An 8,791-nucleotide genomic window follows, 5' to 3' on the forward strand; every position below is an offset into this window, starting at 1 on the left:
TCTGTATCTAGGGCCCATATTTATTGTGACGAGACTTCCCCAAACCTGCAGAGTAGAGAAGAAGATGCCTAATGTGCTCAGTGACATTTGCCTCTCACTCTCCCTTCAAAGTATATAAGCCTTCTGCTTTATTTCTTGATCTATGAGGTTGACACTCATTCTTCCACCTTGCCCAAATAGGATTACCCTAGGCTTCCCAGGTACAGAGATGTTTCTAAGGTTGTTCTCGGAGCACGTTCTTGGAAAAGCTGTAATTCTTGCTTCATTGGCACTGAATATTGTATTTTCTTACAGGCACTGGATATAAACTGCCTGAGCTTCATTCAGGTGTGGATCCAAAGAGAAACGTCCCAAATCAAGGTGATGTATTCATTGGTTGACACTAAATGTGATTAGAGGCACATAGCTCATAATGAAGAGTAATCTCTAGAATGTTTTTCACCCTGTAATTCAGTATTTGCATCTAGCGTAATGAGCAAAGCTACCCTGCTTCCTCACGTATGTGGGAGCTTCCAAATACCTTATCACATCTTACAAAGTGAACACTGAATGCCTAACTAACGCCAAAGTGATTAAAAACTTCTTTAACTAACATTCCTGAAATTCTCTCTCAATATAGTAAATTGCCTGACGTTTTGCCCCCTCTGAATTTCTGGAGAATATGTTGAGCAAAAGGAGGATTTCTCCTTGTGGATGTGTCAGGTTGTGGGTGTTGATATTCCTGTGGGAGCTCTTTGTGTATATGCGTGCTCTATATGAGTGTCTTGTGTGTGTGCATGTGTGTATTTCTGAACACTAGCAAACTGAATTGTAAATGCAAATTTTAGAATAGAATAGAATTATTTTGTGTTTGTACCTTGCGATATTTACACGGATCTCTTAATTTTATTTTTCAGATATTTTAGGGAAAACATTTGTTAAGTATTTCTGACACTTTTCCCATGCCATTTAAATGAGTACTATCATTCCCTCCCTTTCTATCCCTTTGGCATCCACTCACTCATCCTTCCCCTCATCCCTCTCCAGTTGTTTGTATAGGTACTACTTTCATATCAACTTCTTCCATCTATTTTTCCCTCGTTCCAAGGCTTCCTATTCCTTGCTTTCCATTGTATACCTATTCTTGTCTATATACTGCAGTAGGTCTCCCCCCCCCACCTTTTTATGTCTCCTGAGAGTTGTCTTGATTTGATTCTAATTTTTATAGGGACAAGGGATATCAGGCTGATCACCACATCACTCCCATGCAGTAAATGTTTTCGTGTAAATGACCACTGATGTCGAATCACTGTGACCTTTCAAGTTCAAGGGACAATAACTATGTGACTGATACTGACCCAAAACTTAACTAAGTGAACAGAAAACTCCAAATTGGTCGAGTAAATTACTCTGCCTTCTGCTCTTTCAGAGACTAGTAATTCCAATGAAATTCCTGAATTACATGTGAGCTCTAAACCTTCTCTCCCATTCCACTTGATCTTATTATCCAGTTATTCCCAGGTAAGCAAATGCTTGATCTAATAAGGAAGTCCCATAGTATTGTGCAGCCTCTTTTAACTCAAAATTTCTTTTGGTGCAAAATACAACTTTCAGGATATATTTAGTAGACACTAATTCAAACACTAAGTGTTTATCTCCTTTATTCTCTTATTCTCTTTATTCTCTTATTCTCTTGCTGTTTTTCATTTATATCTTTGTTTCAGAGGAAATAGAATTTAGCAGTATAGTAGGAGGCTAAAAGTGATTACTTACCCATTAGTCCTTGTGTACAAAAGGTCCCTTTTTGTTTACTCATCTCTTTTTAAATAGGTTGCTCATATATCAATTCACACTAACCTTCTATTCTGAGATAGGTAGAGTGCCAACACAAACCCAAGGATCTGATACTGTTGAACTCAGAACTCCTCAATTAACCTCTCTGATGGGGCCATTTCCAATCTTGAGTCCTTTAGCACAATGGAATATAGGGAGTGAAGACAGTCACTTCTCATTAATATGGTGGACTTTGAAATTTGGGGTTTTCATGCTAACAAATGGTGGCCCATTAGATCCCAAAAGAAAACTAAGAAAGTGCTTCAATTTTTTGACCTCTTCTTTCTCTGATATTGTTATTTTAATGGAACAGGTTGGAGCTTTTCCTTTTGCTGATCAGCTAGTGTGAGAGTGAAAATGGCACATCTCCTAATGTTTTTCACCGTGAACCTAAGCATGGTTTCCTTTGTTTCTCATAACTTTGTTTTCAACACTCAATTATCATCTTCCCTAACACCATCCTACATATAACTTTCATAATTTGCCTTGTTAATCGAGTCTTTCCAAATGAAATTTGTCTTTTGCAATTTCTACTCAATTTCCATCATTAATGTTCCTATGATTTCTCATATGGAACACTCTAGGCAGAGATGGTTTTGTGTCGACTAAATCTTAGCAATAATACATTTCAAGGTTTTGCCTTTTTCAAGTTTCCATGGTGTGATTTTTCACCAATAAAGCTTAATTTTTTTTTTTTGTTGTTTGTTTACAAATGCTCTCTCTGTCATTTAGTACTGTAACACCTCCTTTTCTCATGATTCATTAAGACCTGCTTCATTTGCTCCTGCTGCTAAGTCGCTTCAGTCGTTTACGACTCTGTTTGACCCCATAGATGGCAGCCCATCAGGCTCCCCCGTCCCTGGGATTCTCCAGGCAAGAACACTGGAGTGGGTTGCCATGTCCTTCTCCAATGCATGAAAGTGAAAAGTGAAAGTGAAGTCGCTCAGTCGTGTCGGACTCTACCGACCCCATGGACTGCAGCCCACCAGGGTCCTCCGTCCATGGAATTTTCCAGGCAAAAGTACTGGAGTGGGTTGCCATTGCCATCTCCGACTGCTTCATTTAGGCATTGGTAAAATAGAAATTTGCATTACTGGATTTATGTATTCCTCAGTTAACAAAACTGTGAGCAGAATTATGGCAGAAACAAAATCTTACGTTTTCTCTGTAACACAGGTGCAAATTGTTACATAATGGCTTCGGAGTGCATTTTAGGTATTACACTCATGATGGTAACCCCATCTATTAACTAATTGCCAAAAACTTAGAACAAGTCAACTGAGAATTTATAGCACTACTACTGGAAAAGGTAAAATAGGAAAAATACAGGTTTCAAAGGTAAACTTCAGAAGTATCATTTCAATGCTTTCACACCATTAAGACACTACGTTTCCTTTTTAACCACTGTAATCCTCTGGAAGAATGCTCCCTTGCCACAATGGCTGTTCATCCACATTGTGTATTTGCTTTTTTGCATTAAGATCAAAATGAATTTAAATATATATTTTGTAATATACTTTGCTTCTTAGTCTTCCATTCCCCTGATACCGACCTTAAAATTTCACTATTTTTCTATAGAAGTTCAAGATCAAAATGGTTAGTGTTCTAAAACTTCTCAAAAACCTCTTTAGCATGACTGGTTTCTTGAGGCCCCATCTCTTAATGCACATGCGTTCCACTGTGTTGTGCTTGTCCTGGATGCTTGTCTTTGTGTCTCCCAGTTGAATTACAGGCTTCCCCTTAGAGAGTCTCTCTATTCTGTTCCCCCATCTAAAATCCATTTCTAATCTTCTGTTTTCCAATCCTCATCCTTCTTTCCTGTAAACATTAGCTTGTTCCTGTTTTTCAGAGACATGTCATAGGCTCACTACAAAATGGAGATGAGGAAGGACATTATATTAAAAGGCATTGAGTTCCATTCTGGTTATCACCAAGGACACATCCCTTGTTAGGACCTCTGTAAAATGCCTGTATCTAGGGCCCATATTTATTGTGACGAGACTTCCCCAAACCTGCAGAGATAGAGAAGAAGATGCCTAATGTGCTCAGTGACATTTGCCTCTCATTCTCCCTTCAAAGCATATAAGCCTTCTGCTTTATTTCTTGATCCATGAGGTTGATATTCATTCTTCCACCTTGCCCAAATAGGATTACCCTAGGCTTCCCAGACATAGAAATATTTCTGAAGTTGTTCTTGGAGCACTTTCTTGGAAAAGTGGTAATTCTTGCTTCACTGGCATTGAATGTTTTATTTTCTTACAGGCACTGGATATAAATCACATGTGCTTCATTCAGATGTGGATCAGAAGAGGAACGTTTCAAATCAAGGTGATGTATTCACTCAGTTCAGTTCAATTCAGTTCAGTCGCTCATTCATGTCTGACTCTAGGCGATCCCATGAACGGCAGCACTCCAAGCCTCCCTCTGCATGACCAACTCACAGAGTTCACCCAAACTCATGTCGATTGTGTCGGTGATGCCACCTAGCCATCTCATCCTTTGTCATCCCCTTCTCCTCCTGCCTTCAATCTTTCCCAACATCAGGGTCTTTTCAAAAGAGTCAGCTCTTCGCATCAGGTGGCCACAGTTTTGGAGTTTCAGTTTCAACATCAGTCCTTCCAATGAACACCAAAGACTGATCTCCTTAGAATGGACTGGTTGGATCTCCTTACAGTCCAAGGGACTCTCAGGAGTCTTCTCCAATACCACAGTTCAAAAGCATCAGTTCTTCTTCACTCAATTTTCTTTATAGTCCAACTCTCATAATCATACATGACTACTGGAAAAACCATAGCCTTGATTAGACAGACATTTGTTGATAAAGTAATGTCTCTGCTTTTTAATATGCTGTCTATGTTGGTCATAACTTCCCTTCCAAGGAGTAAGTGTCTTTTAATTTCATGGCTTCAGTCACGATCTGCAGTGATTTTGGAGCCCCCCAAAATAAATCAGCCACTGTTTCCACTGTTTCCCTGTCTCTTTGCAATGAAAAGATCAGACCAGATGCCATGATCTTAGTTTTCTGAATGTTGAGCTTTAAGCCAAAATTTTCACTCTCCTCTCTCAGTTTCATCAAGAGGCTCTTTAGTTCTTCTTCAGTTTCTGCCATAAGGGTGGTGTCATCTGCATATCTGAGGTTATTGATATTTCTCCAAGCAATCTTGATTCCAGCTTGTGCTTCCTTCAGCCCAGCATTTCTCATGATGTACTCTGCATAGAAGTTAAATAAGCAGGGTGACAATATACAGCCTTGATCTACTCCTTTTCCTATTTGGAACCAGTCTGTTGTTCCATGTCCATTTCTAACTGTTGCTTCCTGACCTGCACACAGGTTTCTCAAGAGGCAGGTCAGGTGGTCTGGTTTTCCCATCTCTTTCAGAATTTTCCAGTTTATTGTGATGCACACAGTTAGAGGCTTTGGCATAGTCAACAGAGCAGAAATTGATGTTTGTCCAGAACTCTCTGTTTTTCAATGATTCAGTGGATGTTGGCAATTTGATCTCTGGTTCCTCTGCCTTTTCTAAAACCAGCTTGAACATCTGGAAGTTCACAGTTCATGTATTGTTGAAGCCTGGCTTGGAGAATTTTAAGCATCACTTTGCTAGTGTGTGAGATGAGTGTAATTGTGTGGTAGTTTGAGCATTTTTTGGCATTGCCTTTCTTTGGGATTGGAATGAAAACTGACCTTCTCCTGTCCTGTGGCCACTGCTGAGTTGTCCGAATTTGCTGACAGATAAGAGTGCAGCACTTTCACAGCATCATCTTTTAGGATTTGAAATAGCTCAACTGAAATCCCATCACTTCCACTAGCTTTGTTTGTAGTGATGCTTCCTAAGGCTCACTTGACTTTGCATTCCAGGATGTCTGGCTCTAAGTGAGTTATCACCGCAATCTGATTATCTGGGTCATGAAGATCCTTTTTGTATAGTTCTTCTGTGTATTCTTGCCACCTCTTCTTAATATCTTCTGCTTCTGTTAGGTCCATACCATTTCTGTCCTTTTTTGAGCCCATCTTTGCATGAAATGTTCCCTTGGTATCTCTAATTTTCTTGAAGAGACCTCTAGTCTTTCCTATTTTATTGTTTTCCTCTATTTCTTTACATTGATCGCTGAGGAAGGCTCTCTTATCTCTCCTTGCTATTCTTTGGAACTCTGCATTCAAAGGGTATATCTTTCCTTTTCTCCTTTGCTTTTGGCTTCCCATCTTTTCACAGCTATTTGTAATGCCTCCTCAGACAACCATTTTGCATTTTTGCATTTCTTTTTCTTGGGGATGGTCTTGATCCCTGTCTCCTGTAAATGTCAGGAACCTCCGTCCATAGTTCATCAGGCACTCTGTCTATCAGATCTAGTGCCTTAAATCTATTTCTCACTTCCACTATGTAATCATAAGGAATTTGATTTAGGTCATACCTGAATGATCTAGTGGTTTTCCCCACTTTCTTCAATTTAAGTCTGAATTTGACAATAAGGAGTTCATGATTTGAGCCACAGCCAGCTCCTGGTCTTTTTCTTGCTGACTGTATATAGCTCCTCCATCTTTTGCTTCAGAGAATATAGTCAGTCTGATTTTGGTGTTGACCATCTGGTGATGTCCATGTGTAGAGTCTTCTCTTGTGTTGTTGGAAGATGGTGTTTGCTATGACCAGTGCATTCTTTGACTAAACTCTATTAGCTTCGTCCTGCTTCATCCTGTACTCTAAGGACAAATTGGTTGACATTAAATGTGATTAGAGGCACACAGCTCATAATGAAGACTAATCTCTAGAATGTTTTTAATCCTGAAATTCAGTATTTGAATCTAGTATAATGAAGAAAGGTACCTTGATTCCTCACACATGTGTTAGCTTCCAAATACCTTATCACATCTTACAAAGTGAACAATGAATGCCTAACTAATGCCAAAGTGATTAAAAACTTCCTCGACTAACATTCCCCAAATCCTCTCTCAATATAGTAAAGTGACTTAATTTTTGCCCTCTGAATTTCTGGAGAATATATTGAGCAAAAGGAGGATTTCTCACTGTGGATGTGTCAGGTTGTGTGTGTCGATATTCCTGTGGGAGCTCTTCTGTGTATATGCATGCTCTATATGAGTGTTTTTTTTTATGTGTACGTGTGTGTATTTCTGAACACTAATAAACTGAATTGTAAATGCAAATTTTAGGATAGAATAGAATTATTTTGTGTTTGTACCTTGCACTATTTACATGGATATCTTAATTTTATTTTTCAGGTTTTTTGGGGAATGAATTTAGTAAGTATTTCTGGCACTTTTCCCATACCATTTAAATGACTAAGACCATTCCCTCCCTTTCTATCTCTTTGGCATCCACTCACTCCTCCTTCCCCTCATCCCTCTCCAATTGTTTGTATATGTACTACTTTCATATCAACTTCTTCCATCTACTTTTCCCTCGTTCCAACTCTTCCTATCCCTTGCTTTTCATTATATACCTATTTTTGTCTATAACCTTCAGTGTTTTCCTTTTTATGTCTCTTGAGAGTTATCTTGATTTGATTCTAATTTTTGTAGTGATGAGGAATATCAGGCTGATCACCACATCACTCCCATGCAATAGATGTTTTCGTGTAAATGACCACTGATGTCGAATCATTGTGACTTTTCAAGTTCAAGGGATAATAACTATGTGATTGATACTGACCCAAAACTTAAGTGAACAGAAAACTCCAAATTGGTTGAGTAAATTATTCTGCCTTCTGCTCTTTTAAAGGCTAGTAATTCAGTGACATTCCTTGATTACATGTGAGCTCTAAACCTACTCCTCCATTCCCCTTGATATTATTATCCACTTGTTCCCAGGTGTACAAATGCTTTATGTAATAAGGACGGCATCACTGATCCAATGGACATGAGTTTGAGTAAGCTCTGGAAGTTGGTGATGGACAGGGAAGCCTGGCATGCTGCATTCCATTGGGTCGCAAAGAGTCGGACACGACTGAGCGAATGAACTGAACTGAACTGATAGTATTATGCAGCCTCTTTTACCTCAAAATTTCTATTGGTACAAAATACAAATTTAATAGATTTATTCAGAAAACACTAATTCAAACATTAAAGTTTATCTACTTTATTCTTTCTCGTGATGTTTTTCATTTACATCTTTAAGAGGAAATTTAATTTAGTAGTATAACAGGAGGCTATAACTGATTACTGATCCATTATACCATGTGTACAAAAGTCCTTTTATGTTCCCTCATCACTTTTAAAATATGTTGCTTGTATATCAATTCACACTAATATTCAATTCTGAGAAAAGGAGAAGTGCCAACACAAACCCAAGGATCTGACACTGTTTAACAGAACTCATAATTTAACTCCCCTGATGGGCCCATTTCCAATCTTGCACGATGGGATATATGGAATGAAAACGGTTACTTCTCATTAGTATGGTAGACTTTGAAATTTTTGGTTTTAATTCTAAGACATTGTCGTCCATTTGAACCCAAAAGCAAATGAAGGAAGTGTTTCCAATTTTTGATCTGGTCTCTTCCTGACATTCTACTTTTATTTGAATGAATTGGATTTCTTTTCTTTTGTTAATCAACAGTGTGAGAAGGAAAATACATGACTCATAATGTATTTCACTATGAACCTATGCATGGTTTCATTGGTGTTTTTATAGATTCTTCAACAATCAATTTGCATGTTCCCAAACACCATCATACAAATAACTTACATGATATGTCTTTTTAGTTAGTCTGCCCAAATTTTGTTTGTCTTCTGCATTTGGCACTCTATTTTCCCCATTAGTACTTCTGTGATTTTCTCATTTTGATACAATGGAAGCAGACATTTATCTTGTGTCAACTAAATTTAGTATTGGTATATTTCAAAGATTTACCTGTTTTAAGATTCTGAAGTGTGAGTTTTCTCCAACATATGCTCAGTCTTTTGATGTACAAACCCTTTCACCATCATTTAGTATTTACATACCTTTTCCTCATGTATTTTTTT

General features: G+C 38.2%; 1 long non-coding RNA gene across 1 annotated transcript; it reads left to right on the forward strand.

Moving 5' to 3' along the window:
• Positions 1-267: 267 nt before the first annotated feature.
• On the forward strand, positions 268-7,068 carry LOC113881199. The gene is made up of 3 exons (XR_003507968.1): positions 268-360; positions 4,075-4,140; positions 7,049-7,068. It is a non-coding gene; the product is annotated as an uncharacterized LOC113881199 (long non-coding RNA).
• Positions 7,069-8,791: the final 1,723 nt, after the last annotated feature.

The sequence above is a fragment of the Bos indicus x Bos taurus genome, chromosome 23 (genome assembly GCF_003369695.1).
Source record: "Bos indicus x Bos taurus breed Angus x Brahman F1 hybrid chromosome 23, Bos_hybrid_MaternalHap_v2.0, whole genome shotgun sequence".
Taxonomy (NCBI): domain Eukaryota; kingdom Metazoa; phylum Chordata; class Mammalia; order Artiodactyla; family Bovidae; genus Bos; species Bos indicus x Bos taurus.